Source organism: Balearica regulorum, chromosome 1 (assembly GCF_011004875.1).
Source record: "Balearica regulorum gibbericeps isolate bBalReg1 chromosome 1, bBalReg1.pri, whole genome shotgun sequence".
Classification (NCBI taxonomy): domain Eukaryota; kingdom Metazoa; phylum Chordata; class Aves; order Gruiformes; family Gruidae; genus Balearica; species Balearica regulorum.
This window is the reverse complement of record NC_046184.1, coordinates 84,325,306-84,342,143: the sequence shown is the minus strand read 5'-3', so window position 1 is coordinate 84,342,143 and position 16,838 is coordinate 84,325,306. Positions and strand designations below refer to the sequence as shown.

At 44.0% G+C, this 16,838-nt stretch overlaps 1 pseudogene; it reads left to right on the top strand.

Moving 5' to 3' along the window:
- The first annotated feature begins 2,012 nt into the window (after positions 1-2,012).
- Positions 2,013-15,539, top strand: LOC104639977 (TRPM8 channel-associated factor 2-like; annotated as a pseudogene).
- The last annotated feature ends 1,299 nt before the right edge of the window (positions 15,540-16,838 follow it).

Below are 16,838 nucleotides of genomic sequence, written 5' to 3'. Positions count from 1 at the left end.
AATTCTTCAGCACTCCATACGTAATGTTCTGGAAGCGGTTTGATCGTCTTTGTTCCACAGTGTTGTGGTTTAGCCCCAGCCAGCAGCTGAGCACCATGCAGTCGCTCACTCACTCCCCCCTCCCCCTTCCCCCCTCTTCCCCCTCTTTCCCCCCACCCCCCCACCCCCCCTGTGGGATGGGGAGGAGAATGGGAAGGAAAGGCAAGACCTCATGGGTTGGTATAAGGACAGTTTACTGGGACAGCTAAGGGAGAGGGGAAAAGAAAAAAACCAAAACAGTACTTAACAGAATATACAAAACTGGTGGCACACAATGCAGTTTCTCACCCAAGGACCGTACAACTCAGACCACACGCTCAGACCTGTCCCAAAGCCAGACCGTCCCCGAGCCATGCGTCCTGGAGCTGCTGCCACCCCACCCCCCGCCCCCCCACAACTAGCCCCCTTTTATACTGAGCATGATGTCACATGGTATGGAATACCCACTTTGGCTAGTTTGGGTCACCTGTCCTGGCTGTGTCCCCTCCCAACTCCTTGTGTACTCCCAGCCATCCCACTGGCAGGGTGGTGGGAGAAGCAGAAAAGGCCTTGGCTCTGTGTAAGCACTGCTCAACAACAACAGGTCCATATAACAAAAACATCTCTATATTATCAACACTGCTTCCAGCACAAATCCAAAACACAGACTCATACCAGCTACTATGAAGAAAATTAACCCTCTCAGCTGAAACCAGGACACCCATTAAATGCATTGTTGCTACTAGTAGAGGCAAGCCAGAGGCCTTGTTCTAATTTAACAGCTCAAGACGCACCAGTAACCATCTTGAGTGGCCACAGGTCTCTTTTAGATATAACTTCAGAAATTTATAAGTGTCAGGAAAGACTCAGAAGGGCTATCTTCTATAGCTTAACACTGATTCTGCATATTTATCAAACATGGTAGAGGTCTACCATTACTAAGCAGTCATTGTGTAACTGACCCATGGGCCGATAAGAAACGGATTGTTTAAGAGGTATAAAAATAACTCCAAGAGGACATAAGATCAAGGAAGAACTTCCCTCTACTTTCCTCCACTGAGTTCCTCCCAGTGACAAAGTCAGGATATTGATGGCTCACTGCAAACCATCTTTTCTAAGAAAAGACTAGCACGACTGAACATCAGGACCCAATGCTGGGGAAACGGATAGATACCAGTGAGCCTATGTATATCAATTTTAACTGTATCATTAGTAGGATTTAGCAATAATTGAATGATTTGTATTATATATGACAGTATCATTTTAACTGGATTAATATTTTTGCTGTATTTTAATTGCCCTGTCAAGGCACTAATGAGACGAATGATAAATTCTTTACTCTCTGTATAAGGTATGTTCCTTTAAGTCCATACAACTTTAATTGATTGCAACACACTCTGATGGCAGGGGTACAATGGCATGAGTGCCACTGATTCCACCTCTGCCAGCAGGATGAACACTAAGCCCTGCAGTCTTAGAGATAACTGAAGGACTTTGCCACCCGGAGACACAAGACTTCCTCTTAAAATTGTGCCACGGAAACATAATAGCTTGTGGCTAGACCTAGTAATCTGAAGTCTACATATTATCTAATTAAAAATTATTTGGATTGTTGTTCTACAAATCCAGGCATGTTAGTGTTGTAAAGCAGTTTCATACCAATTTGAACACTCATAGGCAGAAGAATATAGAAAGGCTTAACTGGAATTATGTCTTCAACGTACATTTCAGAACATGTTTCTTGGGATTATTGTGTGACTAGTAGCTATGCAAAGTTTCCTCATTCCTGTCATTTTTTCCTGGCTCACTTTACTGATGGGTTATATATTTGTGCATCATTTGTGGATACAGGTTCCTCCTGGGACTGTAGAACAGCATAGCTGGTATGTATCTCAGTAACTCGTATCTGTTAAAAATTTCAAATGTAGCTTCTAATCTAAAAAAGTGTTTCCTTTTCTTTCTCTTTCAGTACTCTTTAACAAGAGGTATATCAGATGGATTCCACAGCAGCCTATGCCTCTCTGGTGAAAGATGTTAATTCATTTGAGTTCACAACAAACTATCATCCATGTGAGCTGTTCCTCATTGGAGATGAAGCCTTCCCAGTGCTGGTGAGCACCAGTGGGCAAGTGCTAACTGCAGCATCTTGCTATGGGAAGGGCCAGATTGTGGTTGTTTCCCATGAGGGAATCTTGAAGGACCCAAGTTTTTCCAGTTCCTCAGAAATGCTGTGGAGTGGCTCAAGCCTTCCGCGGAGGCCCTGGTTGGGGTCCATCCTCATTTGGATTCCCTCTCCCAGCTGCTGCTCAGGGCTGGCACCAAAGTACAGGCTGGGGCAGAGCTTAGCCCCTCCCTGGGGGTGTACTGTATGGATGCTTATGACAGCACGCAGGCAAAAGACTTGGTTGGCTTTGTAAAGGGGGGTGGAGGGCTGCTCATTGATGGCCAAGCCTGGCACTGGGCTAGTCGACATGGCAAGGAGAAGGTGCTGTTTGAATTCCCTGGGAACCAGGTGACCAGCGTGGCTGGCGTGTACTTCACAGCCAGTGAGGGAGAGACCGGCTCTTTTTCAGTGTCCAAAGAAAGGCCGAGGATTCCTCTGATCACCCGGTGAGTATTTATATATTTGTTTGGACTGTGTTTAGATTGTATATAGTGTTTATTCTGCCTTGGGTTTTCTGCTTATGGCCTGCTAGAATGAAAAAGATCTCTTCTCCCTGTCCCCCAAAAGAAATTACTATGAATAGAGATGGATGTGCAGGAGTTGAAGGTGCTTCTACAGGTTATTGAGAAACTACCAAGAAGCTTGGCTTGTGCTCCATGTTAAAATGTTAGATAACTGACTGTTCAGGAAGAAATTTTTGGTTGGGTCTGACCTGCTGTGCTATGGCACATCTAGCCTTTTTTCTCCACTATGTCAACAGCACAGCTATGAGGCCAGTTCCTGACGTATTTAGATCCTTCCTGATGCAGAAACTTGGACACAAAAGATGATGTTTGTCTTTCCTGCTAATCTCCTGTGGTGTGGTGTAAATGTTAAGGCATTTGTAACAGATTGTGTATTGTGTAGATGCCTGCTGGTGGAGGCAAGTAGACTCAGTAGCACAGGTTATCCCTTCCTGCCCAGTGCTGCAAATAGAATAGAATAGAATAGAAAAGAAAAGAAAAGAAAAGAAAAGAAAAGAAAAGAAAAGAAAAGAAAAGAAAAGAAAAGAAAAGAATAGTTCCAGTTGAAAGGGATCATTAGTCCAACTGCCTGACCAAAAGGGCTCACCAAAAGTTAAAGCATATTATTAAGGGCATTGTCCAAATGTCTCTTAAACACTGACAGGCCTGGGGCATCAACCACCTCTCGAGGAAGCCTATTCCAGTGTCTCACCACCCTCTCGGTAAAGAAATGCTTCCTAACATTGCATCTAAACCTCCCCTGGTGCAGCTTTGAACCATGCCCACATGTCCTATCACTGGATCCCAGGGAGAATAGCTCAGCACCTCCCTCTCCACTTCCCCTCCTCAGGAACCTGTAGAGAGCAATGAGGTCGCCCCTCAGCCTCCTTCTCTCCAAACTAGACAAGCCCAAAGTCTTCAGCCGCTCCTCAGACAACATGCCTTCTAGCCCTTCCACCAGCTCTGTTGCCCTCCTCTGGACGCATTCAAGGACCTGAACATCCTTCTGAAATGGTGGGGCCCAGAACTGCACACAGTGCTCAAGGAGAGGCCACACCAACACTGAATACAGCGGGATAATCCCCTCTTCTGACTGTCTGGTTATGCTGTGTTTGATGCACGCCAGGATGGGGTTTGCCCTCTTGGCTGCCAGGGCACACTGCTGGCTCACATCCAGCTGCTGTCTGTCGACCAGCACCCCCAGGTCCCTTCCTGCCACTCCTCTCCCAATTTATACTTGTATCTTGCATTACTCCATCCCAGGTGCGGAATCCAGCATTTGTTCTTGTTAAATTTCATGCCATGGATGATTGCCCAATGCTCCAGTCTATCCAGATCCCTCTGCCAGGCCTCCTGTCTGTCCAGAGAGTCAACAGCACCTCCCAGTTTGGTGCCATCAGCAAACTTGTTGATGGTGCATTCAGCTCCTGCATCCAGATCATTGATAAATACATTGAACAGACCTGGCCCTAGAAGTGAGCCCTGAGGAACAGTGTTGGTGGCTGGGTGCCAGCCAGATGTAGCCCCATTTACCCTTTGAGGCCTGCCCTTCAGCCAGTTCTTCACCCAGCGCACCATGTACCTGCTCGTCTCACAGTTGGACAACTTGTTCAGAAGGATGCTGTGAGGGACAATATCAAAAGTCTTACTAAAATCCAGAAAAACTACATCCACCGCCTTCCCTTCATCCACTAGGTGGGCAACCTTGGAGTATTACAAGAAAGCTCTAGAGAGAGTATCTTACAAAGGCATGTAGTGATAGGACAAGGGGTAATAGCTTTAAACTGAGAGAGTAGATTTAGATTAGGTATTAGGAAGAAATTCTTCACTATGAGGGTTGCCCAGAGAGGTTGTGGATGCCCCCTCCCTGGAAGTGTTCAAGGCCAGGTTGGATGGGAGGCAACCTGGTCTAGGGGAGGGTGTCTTTGCCCATGGCAGAGGGGTTGGAACTAGATGATCTTTAAGGTCCCTTCCAACCCAAACCATTCTATGATTCTCTTAGAGTTAAGGCACTTTCTTTTCATGTCACAAGTCCCTGAAAGTGATGATAATTCTTCAGGGAATTTCTCACAAATAAGGTATGAATTTGAAGCTCAATAATGGGACCTTATACTGCTACATAAGGAAGAACATATTACAGCTTCATCTCTGTCTCAGAGCTATGTTCAAACAAGGAAAATAGACCATGTCATGATAACAAGACTCAGCTCTGGCCACGCTCAGTAGGCAGCTCTGCTGAGGCAATAAGCCATTATATTCACAGTAATTTTTCAGGTGTGCTGCACTGCCAATATATTTGGAACATGCTGATGGAAATCTGAATCATGGAATACTTGAGGTTGGAAGGGAACTCGGAAGGTCAGTTGCTCCAATGTCTGCTCAAAGCAGGGCCACCTAGAGCAGGTTGCTCAGGGCTTTGTCTAGTCAAGTAATGAATATCTTCAAGGACTGAGATTCCACAACCTGTCTTGGCACCTGTTCAGCGTTTAACCACCATTATGATGAAAAAAATGAATGACTCCCACCAGGCATTCCTTGCAGCTGCACACTATGGCAGGGGCCATGTTGTGGTACTTGCTCATGAAAACTTTTTCCAAGCATCAGCAATGAAAACCTTTATCCTCAATGCCATTGGTTGGCTTGATGCTGGGAAGGGAGGACAAGTTGGTATTGCTGGTGATCTGCAGGATTTTTTCACTTTCCTAAGCCAGGAGAAGAACCCTTGCAAGCTAATGGATCTTAAGGAAAACCTGAGTGTGTACTGCTGCAAAGCTTACAGTGATGAGGAGGTGGAGAAGATTCATGAGTTTGTTTCAAGGGGCGGTGGTCTGCTGATTGGAGGACAGGCATGGTCCTGGGCTGCAGCGAATGCTGATGAGAATGTCATTGCTGAGTTTCCTGGGAACAAAATACTGCAAAAGTTTGGAGTTGGTATCTTAGGAGATAACATACTACCATCAAGTCAGCCAGTCTTACATCCTGATGCGATTTTCTTACAGTACCACTTTCGCAAGGCACTCTCCCAATTTCAGCAAAACCTCAAGAAAAAAGAAGCTCTAAAGCCACCATATTCCTCCTGGCTCAAGAAATTAGCACAGGACTCAAGAGTGTTCCTGAGGATTCCAGCACAGACCTCCCTAGCTATCTGCTTTGTTCAGAAGGAGATGGCTGAGCTAGTGCTTTCCCAGGGGGTTCCTGATGTCAGTGCTGACAGCCCAATCAAAGGCAGCTCTGAGGAAATGGTTTTACTCAACATAGCTCTCGAGCTCTATGACAACTTCCCTGATGTACAAAACCAAATGTGTGCTCCCAACCAAAATCTTCCAGAAATGACTACATTCCCAACTGTAACTGTTCAGATTGATGGAAGAAATGAAGGTAGAGGATATTTTTCTATTTCCTTCCTCAGCAGCACCCAAACCATGGAATGGAATCAGGCTGACCAGAGGAATCTATAAGTATAATAGTCTAAATCTCTCTGCTTACACTAAGGTGTAAGCTTCAGAAAACTAATTTGTTAGAATTAGAACTGAAGCTGCTGTTGAATTTTATCTGTAACTTGAAAACTCTCATATGACTTACATGTTTCTATCCTGATAATGCCCGTGGTTCTTTCTAAGGTCCAGAAGCATGGAGAAGCACTGGGCTTTGTATTCCTCCCAGAAGAATAGCCACTCTACATTTTCCTGCTTCTGCTGTTGCAGCTAACGTGAAGGTGAACATTGCCCTTTGTTTCTCATTACAGTGAGAAGAACTTTCCTTGCTTCCATTCTCATTTCTTCGAAGTTTGGCTTGGCCTTACTGAAACATGAATCACAAACAATTTCTCCCCAGGTTTCTCCTGTCATGAACCTACATTTCTCAAGTTATTCTCTCTCACTTTTGTCTTGAAAAAGACTGCCCTATAGAGCTGTAATGGTCACACCTCTGATTTTCATCTGCTCCACACTGTGGTCATCTCATGTTGGTCTCATACTTCTTCTATGCCCTTCTCCATTCCTCTAGACAAGGCAGTGGTCAAACAGGACAAATACCTACATTGTTGTTTTCAAGATTAAAGGAATAATCCCTGTATTGAAAGTGAATAGGATGAGAAATGATAAGGTTGAATTTTGTCTATGTGGAGGAGACTACTAGATATTTCTGCCCACTATAAAAATATCTTACTTGCCACACCTAGCTGTCTTCTGGTATCATCCTGCCTCATTTCATGGCCTCCAAGCTGTTTTCTTGCAAGTTTTATTACCTTTGTCATCAGGACAGAAAAACACCCACACTATAAAAAATATTTTTGTGGGGTTTATATCTTGACTCTGAAACCAGCCTCTATGTAATTGTTAGCAAAAAGGGATAAACACTAGAGGTAGTTATCCAAACAGTATTATAGCATAGCAGGGTGAGTTGTTTCTTTCTCTTTAAAAGGACAGTAATAGGACAGAAGCTTTGGTCAGAATTGGGCAGAACTAGTCTGACAACCAGGGATTCCTATGTCTTCAATCCCTGATGGCTGGCCCATGTGGGCATTACAGTGTTTCAGAGAGTGCATAGAAAGCAGGTGAATTATTATAAATGGGACATTATAATGTCCTTTCTTCTCACCCATTTCATATTAGGGTAAGCTCTGCTCATGCTCTGCTTTTCACCTTGACACTACCCATTTATAGCAGTACAGCTATGGTAGCTGTGATGGAAAGTAAGGGTGATAAAACTGAGGCCAACCAACTTTGAAATTTCTTCAAAATCTCTCCTTTTGAACAGAGCTGTAGAAAGAGAATTCTACTTTCCTTTGGCATCTGATCCAGCATTTCCATTTTCTTCTTCATGGAGTTTAAGTCTGCCCTTGAATTCTTTCATGCTACTTTCATCTGGTTGATGTCTGTGCTGAGGTGAAAAATAATGTTCCATATGGTAGCATACTGTTGCCTTTCCCTGCTGAGACAAGACCATCTTGTTGCCTACAGTAGCTACAGAACACACCACATTTGGAGTGGAGCTACCCGAACCTGTCTGGGTTGCAGTGCCTTTCGGTGACCGTTGTTCCCCACCAGGTGCAGACTGGCTGTCACCACTGATGACCTCAGCTATGCTGCAGAGCTGAAGCGGCCTCCATTGGTGGTAAAGAAGTTCAAAGTTGAAAAAAACACCATGGAAGTCTCTAGTCTGTGGGGTGGCCTCATATATATCATAGTGCCGAAGGAGAGCACATTAGGCCAAATATCAGTCACAATTAAAGAGGCTGTGCAGGCTCCATTCTTCAGGCTTGGTAAGTGGTCCTGAAACTTAACTATGGGCAGGTGAGTAAAGAGTGAGTATGTATGTATTGATGGCTTGCCTATATTTTCCTGGTTTTTTGTGGTCATGTATGGAGAAGACCTCAGAATAAGTAATGCCCCAGGAAAGCCTTTGCATAAAGCTTTGTATTTCTCAGTGCAGAAAGTGTATTTATAGGACTTTCATTTAGGAATTAATCTCTTGTCCATGTTCCCAGTATAAGGATGTCTGAGACACCTTTAAAGTTGCTTGATATTAAAAAGCGAGTATCTTCAATCCTGTGGTGGGTTGACCCTGGCTGGGGGCCAGGTGCCCACCAGAGCTGCTCTATCACTCCCCTCCTTCATTAGACAGGGGAGAAAAAGTATAACAAAAAGCTTGTGGGTCGAGATAAGGACAGGGAGAGATCATTCTCTAATTGTCATCACGAGCAAAACAGACTGAACTTAGAGAGGGAATTCATCTAATTTATTACTAAGCAAAACAGAGTAGAGGAATGAGAAATAAAACCAAATCTTAAAACACCTCCCCCCACCCCTCCCATCTTCCCGGGCTCAACTTCCCTCCTGGCTTCAACCTCTGCCCCCCCTCTCCCCCAGCAGCACAGGGGGACGGGGAATGGGGGTTACGGTCAGTTCAGCACACATTGTTACTGCTGCTTCTTCATCCTCAGGGGGAGGACTCCTCTCATCGTTCCCCTGCTCCAGCGTGGGGTCCCTCTGACGGGAGACAGTCCTTCACAAACTGCTCCAGTGTGGGTCTCTCCCACGGGGTGCAGACCTTCAGGACCAGACTGCTCCAGCGTGGTTCCCCCACAGGGTCACAAGTCCTGTCAGCAAACCTGCTCTGGCGTGGGCTTCTCTCTCCATGGGTCCACAGGTCCTGCCAGGAGCTTGCTCCAGCGTGGACTTCCCATGGGGCCACAGCCTCCTTCAGGTGCCTCCACCTGCTCCAGCGTGGGGTCCTCCACGGGCTGCAGGTGGAATCTCTACACCCCCTCATCCTTCCTCCATGGGCTGCAGGGGGACAGCCTGCTTCACCATGGTCTTCACCACAGGCTGCAGGGGGATCTCTGCTCCGGCACCTGGAGCACCTCCTCCCCCTCCTGCACTGACCTTGGTGTCTGCAGGGTTTCTTACATCTTCTCACTCCTCTGTCTGGCTGCAAAAGCGCTCTCTAACTGTTTTTCTCTTTCTTAAATATGTGATCACAGAGGCGCTGATTGGCTTGGCCTTGGCCAGCGGCGGGTCCGTCTTGGAGCCGGCTGGCATTGGCTCTGTCAGACACAGGGGAAGCTTCTAGCAGCTTCTCACAGAAGCCACCCCTGTAGCCCCCCCCCCCCCTACCAAAACCTTGCCAAACAAACCCAACACAAATCCCTGGCAGCGACAGTAGACATGGAGTCACCAGAGATGACTGGACCCTTCTCCAGAATCTCAAGATCTCCCCCTGATTCAGTAAAACCCAGTTACATCTAGATTAACTTATTGTTTCTGAGGCTATACAGAGGGGTTTAGCTATTGTGATTCTCCTCTGCCTTGACACTTCTTTTTAAATTGGCTACCTTTTTTCACCTGAATGCTGAATTAGGGGAAAGTGACATCTCTGCCTGGCAATCAACCATCCGTCAGTACCCACTCCCCTGGGCTGAGTTGGCCACAGAGAACATCATCCTGACAGTACCAGCTGCTGATGTATGCCACATGGACAACCCAGAGAGTCTGCTTTCCATCTGGAACAAGATGATGAATGCAATAGCCAGACTGGCAGCCATCCCAGCAACTTTTCCAAGGCCAGAGAGGATGGTGGCAGATGTCCAGATATCTCACGGCAAGTATAATAACTACAACATTTTGTCTTTATCTGTGATGGATATTTGTATGAGAAATACACAAGGCGGTAGTATTATCAGAAGATCATGCAGATCCTCAAATCAGCCGACTAATCCCACCAAATTCATGGAGGCTGCTCGTGAGAGTAAGAGTCTTCTGTAAATGTCAAGAGCTCGTACACAAAAGTAACACATTCTGCTGCTAAATCTGAGGCCATCACAGGGTAAAACACAGTGGAGGGAGACAGGCTGGCCACCAAATGATGTGTATTGTGTCATGTTACTCTTATTACTGTTGGAGTGAGTTTATGCTAATTGCAACAGAAAGAAGGGAAACAGAGCTAGCTAGTTTAGGCAGGACAAATGAGATCTTGAAACTTTAATTAAGGCATGTAACAGACACACAGGTAGCCTACTATGTAATAAGACCCTGACGTTAGCAGGCATACGATCACTTACATCAGTGGGGAACTGAGGGTAGTGGTAGGGGGAAAAGTTTGTTGTAAGCAGCATTTTGCTGTCATTTACAAAACATGCTACTTAAAGACAATTCACTAGGCCAGTGGAACTGAAGAGGCTGTAGCCAGTTATGGATGGTAAAGAGGCTCCTAAAGGCCAAATCTCACCATTATTTGCAATTAATTTTTTTCAAGTATTACACTTTTCTCAGTAGGATTGGTAGGTGCTTTCAGGTCTATTTGATTGCAACACTAGAGGTGTTTTCTACCACTTGAATTGATAAGTTCATCAGCTGCCCAGGCCACCACTCTGTCAATAATCCACAGGTCTAGCAGCTTAACTCACATGGTGTAGTTGCTGTCAGTCAAGTAGGACTAATTCAAGAGTGGTTGGCTCAAGTGTAAACAACTTGCACTTCAGTTATTAATAATCAGTTAATTATAATCACTAGTGAAATATAACCAAAATAAATGATAAGCCCCTTTCAATACTTAAAGGGGGCTTATAAGAAAGATGGGGAGAGACTGTTTAGTGGGACCTGTAGCAACAGGACAAGGGGTGATGATTTTAAAGTGAAGAAGGATAGATTCAGACTAGAGAAACACCACAGACTAGTGGTGAAACACTGGAACAGGTTGCCCAGAGAGGTGGTAGACGTCCCATCCCTAGAATATTCAAGGTCAGGTTGGACAGAGCTCTGAGCAACCTTGTCTAGTTGAAGATGTCCTTGCCCATTGCAGGGGGGTTGGAGTACATGACCTTTAAAGGTCCCTTACAACCCAAACCATTCCATGATTCCATGATAAGTAAGTGCTGTGTTTCCACACTGCAATATGCTTCTCCAAGCATATCCTCATGTAAGAAGGATTTTATCAGAGTAATCGATCATTACATCTGGCAACATATGGCTCTAAATTTAACAATGAAGTTGTAATCTGTCAGTGAGTCTGCAACAACTGTGTTTAGATTACATGTCAGTTGCTAATTTTTGTAACTGCTAACCCCTCAAGCTCATCAGGGAATATGGGAGTACTATATTTTTCTCATTCATTCTTACCATTAGTGACAGCTGTAGTTGAAAATTCAGACTCAGGACACAAAGGTAATATAATTGTCATGAATATTTTTGTACAGGTATAAAGAATGAGCAAGCAGTTAATCTGGCAGTGCATGTCAGAGAGCAAAGTCCATCCTTCTCCCTGCTTTGTTTTAGCTGCATTGACTCCATAAGCCTAGTAAGCAAACCATGGTGTGTGCATGACCCAGGCCAATCAGTAGGTTTTGTGCTGACACAAGTAGCTGTTCTGCAGTAATTTTTACTGATGCACAGGAAGAACTGACTTGCAAATGCCAGAGTTTAAAATTCTTGGATGTCAACAGATGGAGGTGAATGTTAAGTCACTAGCTGTTCCTTCCCTTGAGCTGTAGAGAAACAGCAGTGTTAAAAAACAGCATGACCCTGGACACATGCAGACTTGATTCACAGCTGCAGATCTTTCAAATGAGTTTGCACCAACTGAGAAGCTGCCCTGAGAAACACTTGTTGTTTAGATAGCTGCCCTTCTCTGAGTGAAGCTGCACTCAAAGACTGCTGGATTATTGATTTCTGTGGCTTCTTCTCTTAATGTATTCCAGCCCTCTGCACAGATACTCACAATGTGATAGACTGCTATGTCCACCAGAGGCCACAATGGTAGAACCCAACATATAAAACTCTTCCAGCTTCTGGCACGCCTGGTGAAGTAAGTGGAGAGTAGCACCATTTCAGAGATGTGAATGGCTCTGTATCCTTCCTGCACTGTTGTGGAGCTGTGAGAAACCTGTGAAGGATCCACTGAGCCTATTGAATTGGCACTGAAGGAAAAAGAAATAAAGATAGTAAATTCCTATGAAAAGATACAGAAACATGATTTTTAAATCTGGTTATGGTAGTCAGCAATACTGATAAATTCATGGGGGATATTAAGGAGTATGTTAAGTCTGTCTTTTCTGAAGAAAGATTTTTACAAACAGCATGAGAAACAGCAAAACTGGAAACAAAGTGATGACAATTATAGTGAAGTAGTAACTGTGGCCATCAGCAGCAAGTTCTATCCAAAGCTGAAGTGAACTATGGAATATTTTTCAATAGTAAACAGCTGCTTTAATAAAACCTGACAAGAATCTGCCTTCACAAAAAAAACCAAAACAAAACCCCAGTTCACATTTTGTTTTCTGACATTGTCAGAGCACAGTGGAGGCCAAGTGCTCCCCGAGGGCCAGGGAGCCAGAAGCCAACTGCAGTAAGACAGCCAGGAGGGCAGATGCCTCACCAGCACCTGAGTGAGGCAAGCAGGGCAGACCTGGCACAATAGCCAGGGTCAGCTGACCATCCAGATTGCTAGACAAGTCTTCAGGGATGAGGCAGGTCTGAGGTCAAGCAAGGAAATCAACCCGCGGGTCATGGTCAGGTTCAGTGATGGTAACCAGGGTGAGACATAGTTCAGTGATTACCAGGCAGGCCCATCGTGATGAGGCACATCCTGAAAGCGAGGAAGTCATGGATCAGGGTCTGGATCAACCGAGTCCGTGGCCAGACACAGGCATTGCTGTGGCACAACTGGAGACAGGCACGCCTACAGCATAGCTCAGACAGGGACTGACAGCCCAGGGCTGAGCTGAAATGCAACCCCTGGGGCCACCAACAGGAGGTGTGAGTGGAATCCCCAAGTGGGGCAGCTCAAGGCCATTAAAGCCTTTTGGTGCACACAGGGCCCTGACACAAAATTTTGCAATGAAACATTTTAGTCCTCTGCCTTCAAGATTAAAATCTCCTTCTTCTTTGGGAGTACTTTAGGAAAACTAATCCTTTAGTAATACTTTATTTGTGTCTGCTATTTGTCATGAGTTTTTCCCCTCAATGTATTTCCTCCAGAGCCAGAACTTAGATTACAGAGTTTCTAGGAAGAGCTGGGGAGGGTGCTGGGGTAATTTTCATCAGCACAAACCATACAGTTATTTGGCTATACAAGGATACAAACTGTCCTGGCAACAGCATCTTCCTTGCCAGATCTGAAAATAAGAAAACACCAGTGTCAACACAAAATTCTTCTACAGACAGAATTAGATTTCCACGCCTCCTCTCCTGTTGCTGTGAGTACAGTCATCTCAATGTCTATAGCTCTGGCAAAAGTCATTTGGCCTTTTTTGCTCTTTGCATTGGGTAGTGCCGAGGAGTGGAAATGAAGCAGAAGACCGTACAATGTGCACATTGAACTTTTGCTTGTGGTTGATACATTCGATACTCCAGCACAGGGAGTGGAAGCATATCATGAGCAGCATCCACTCATGAAAAACAACTCAAAGAATGAGTTAACATAAAGATAATGAATTGTATTTTTCTCACTGTGGTCTTCCATCCCATGAGCTTTCCCAGACAGATTGCCAGGATTGATTGTGGTTTAACCTTCCCTGCAGGTTGGATGCATGCTGGCTACCCAGTCATGCATCATTTGGAGTCGGTGACAGAGATGATAGATGTGTAGTCCCTCCAAGCCAATGGCCTTTGGGGTGCCATTCATGAGCTGGGCCACAATCAGCAGCAATCTGAATGGGAGTTTCCTCCTCACACCACCAAAGCCACCTGCAACCTCTGGTCTGTTCATGTGAATGAGACTGTGTTGGGCATCCCAAGAGATAAGGCCCACAATGCATTCACAGTGGAACTTAGAAAGAAGAGGATTCAAGATTACATTGAAAATGGAGCACAGCTGAAGGACTGGGAAGTATTTACTGCCCTGGAGACATACCTGCAGGTAATCTGTAGGCAAATTAAGCTTGCAACAGATTTACAAACTGATAATTTTAATCCAGGGCTGCTGCTCTCCGTTTCCTCACTTTCTGCATCCACTTGGTCCCTACCCCGGATTATCTCTCTCTGTTGACTATTAGTCTCCAACAGAGTCTTTGTGTGCCAGCTCATAAGATTCCATAAACCAACATGAGTCAATCCTGATCTGTCTGTAGGTATCACGCTTCAGTGGGAGACCCAGAGTTGCAGGGAAGTTTTTGAAGCATTCCTCAAAAAATGTACTTGTTTTGAGTCATTTGTGATCTCAGCACAGTGTAAAGGTCATTTGTCTGTGGAATTTACCGGTTTAGGATGTATTGGTAAATCACAGCCTTTGGGCATTACCAAGATGACTTCTGATCATTGATAATTTTTGTTTTGGTTTGGTTTTTTTGAAATTTAAGTGAGTCTTTCAGTTTTGTTGGTGCAATACTTCATTCAGTAGCACCCAGGATTAATTGATGGTACAAACATCAAGTGCAGAATCACCAAGCAGAGAGCCTCTATTTTGTGCTGAGAGAAGACAGTCCTATGCATTATAAGTATTCAGAGATATTATACATATGCATACTTATAAGCATGCAGAAGTGGGTTGATAATTGTATCAATCTTTTTTTGAACCATTGTAACAATTGTAAAAATAAATGTAGCAATCAAGCCTGTAAGTGCAGCAAGGCCCTTCAGGATGGAAAGCACTTAAATAAATACTTGATTTTTGGTTTTGTGTGAATATTAGAAATATAGGGTTGTTGAAGGTGTTAAAGGGCTACTTTGATTCTTCAGTAAGCATTTAGAATTTGTCAGGTAGCTACACTTATAAAAAAGAAATAAAAATACCCTGTAAAAAGATCAGTAACTAAATTTAGTAAAAGATTTTGTAAAGAATGCAAGTAGAGTAATTCTAAACTTCCATACATATATTTTGTGCTGCTTCCATTTTCTTCAGATCCACAGCTGCAAGAGGCCTTTGGATGGGAAGCCTTCATTGAAATATTTTCTAAATACCAAAATATGTCTGAGCTCCCAGATGATAATGACTCAAAAATTAATCTATGGGCAGAAACCTTTTCTCATCTGGTGAAGAAGAATTTGACTCCTTTCGTTAAAAGCTGGGGATGGCCAATCTAGGAGACCCTTTCCCAGCAGCTGGCTGATTCTTTCCCCAGTTGGTCAGATGATCCAATGAAGCAATATATCTCCTAAGCAGGTTTTTGGTCATGAAAATGAAAATGTGATTGCCTGTAATAAAGCCAGTGCTCTGCAATAGTTTTAAATGGTGTCTGAATGGTATGGAATGATAATGAATCTGAGAAGCAGCTTTACATTGTACATGTGATAGAAGAGTTTGTTCTCGGATCCCTCCCAAGACTGCCTTTGTGTGCTAGGGTCCCACTACTTCCTTTCCCAACAGAACTAATTTTAACCACAGAAGGGGAAACATTTGCTATCTTAGTACCTGTGAAACAAAACAACTGCTTCCTATTTTTTTACTTTCTCTATTTCCTTGTCTCTAAAACGTTCTCTGTTCCAGATTTAGATATGCAAAGTTTGTTAATTAAGATCATTAGAAGAAGAGTAGGAACAGGGGAAAAAAGTCATTTTAGAAATAGAGACATGTTAGGAGATAATAAAGCTAGAAATAAATGGAAGAACTAAGGTGAAATCACTGCTACGGCAACAAGAAATCAGAATGACCATTCAAAAGAAGACCATGATGGACAGCACAGGAAAGGCCTTGATCTTTGTTTAATGTTTTGAAAGGGGTTGCCCTCATGCTCGTTTTTCAGAGTTGCTAGCTGTGTAGTGAGAAACTGCTGCTTTAGTTCATGTTAGAAACAAAATAGTGTCCAGCCAGTGAAGTTACCACCTCAATCTTCAGCTAGAATAAATCTGCAGACATCTAGTGAATGTAAAATTGTGGCAACTCACTCTGCCTAAGGATCTAAGACAGAAGGTGGCTCACCTCACAGGATTGAATGTGTTGACAGGAAAGCAGCACTGGAGTGTGTTTACAATGGTCTATTTTGATCTCCAATCTAAATAATCAGATCAGTGAACCTTTCTTAAATGCTGCCCCTGAATTTACCCTATGTTAAAACACAGGCTATAGCACAAGCCAATTTTTTATGGTGCATTTCAAGATCCAGAACCAAGCAGTTGCTTGTCTTGTGGCTGTGGTTTCTTTTTCTAGTGAATGTTACAGAATTCTTGATCTTGCTGCTCAGGCCCCTGACACACACCACAAGGGCTCTGTGCAACTCTTCCAGCTCTCATGGGCCATAGCTGAGCAGATTCTTCAGCAAAAGAGCTGGGAAGTAAGGGATACAAGGATCAAGCATTTCTTTCCACTTTGCCCAGATAAACATATGTCAAACCTATGAATAATCCAAAGTCAATTAAGTGACCTGCATTAATAATAGCACAAATCGTTTACATGCACATCCAATAGCACATGTTATCCAGAAAGATCCCCAAAATCCTTCAGCCATCCTGAACTTGAAAAACTTTATTCTATACTTTGAAGACAAATGTTCACATGCTACTGTTTTTTCTTCTGGCAAAGTCCTACAACTCTGATTTTGTTTTGATGTTTTGGTGATTCTAAGCTGAGAGAGAGCTGAAGACTTTGTGATTTGGTTCTTAGGAATTAAAAGCTAACAGTGCCTGATTATCTCCTCAACCCCGATGTTTGAAAAATTTCCACAAATCTAGTTTTAATACCCCAGAAAATTGACCGTATTCTCTTTTCTACAGTAGAGGATA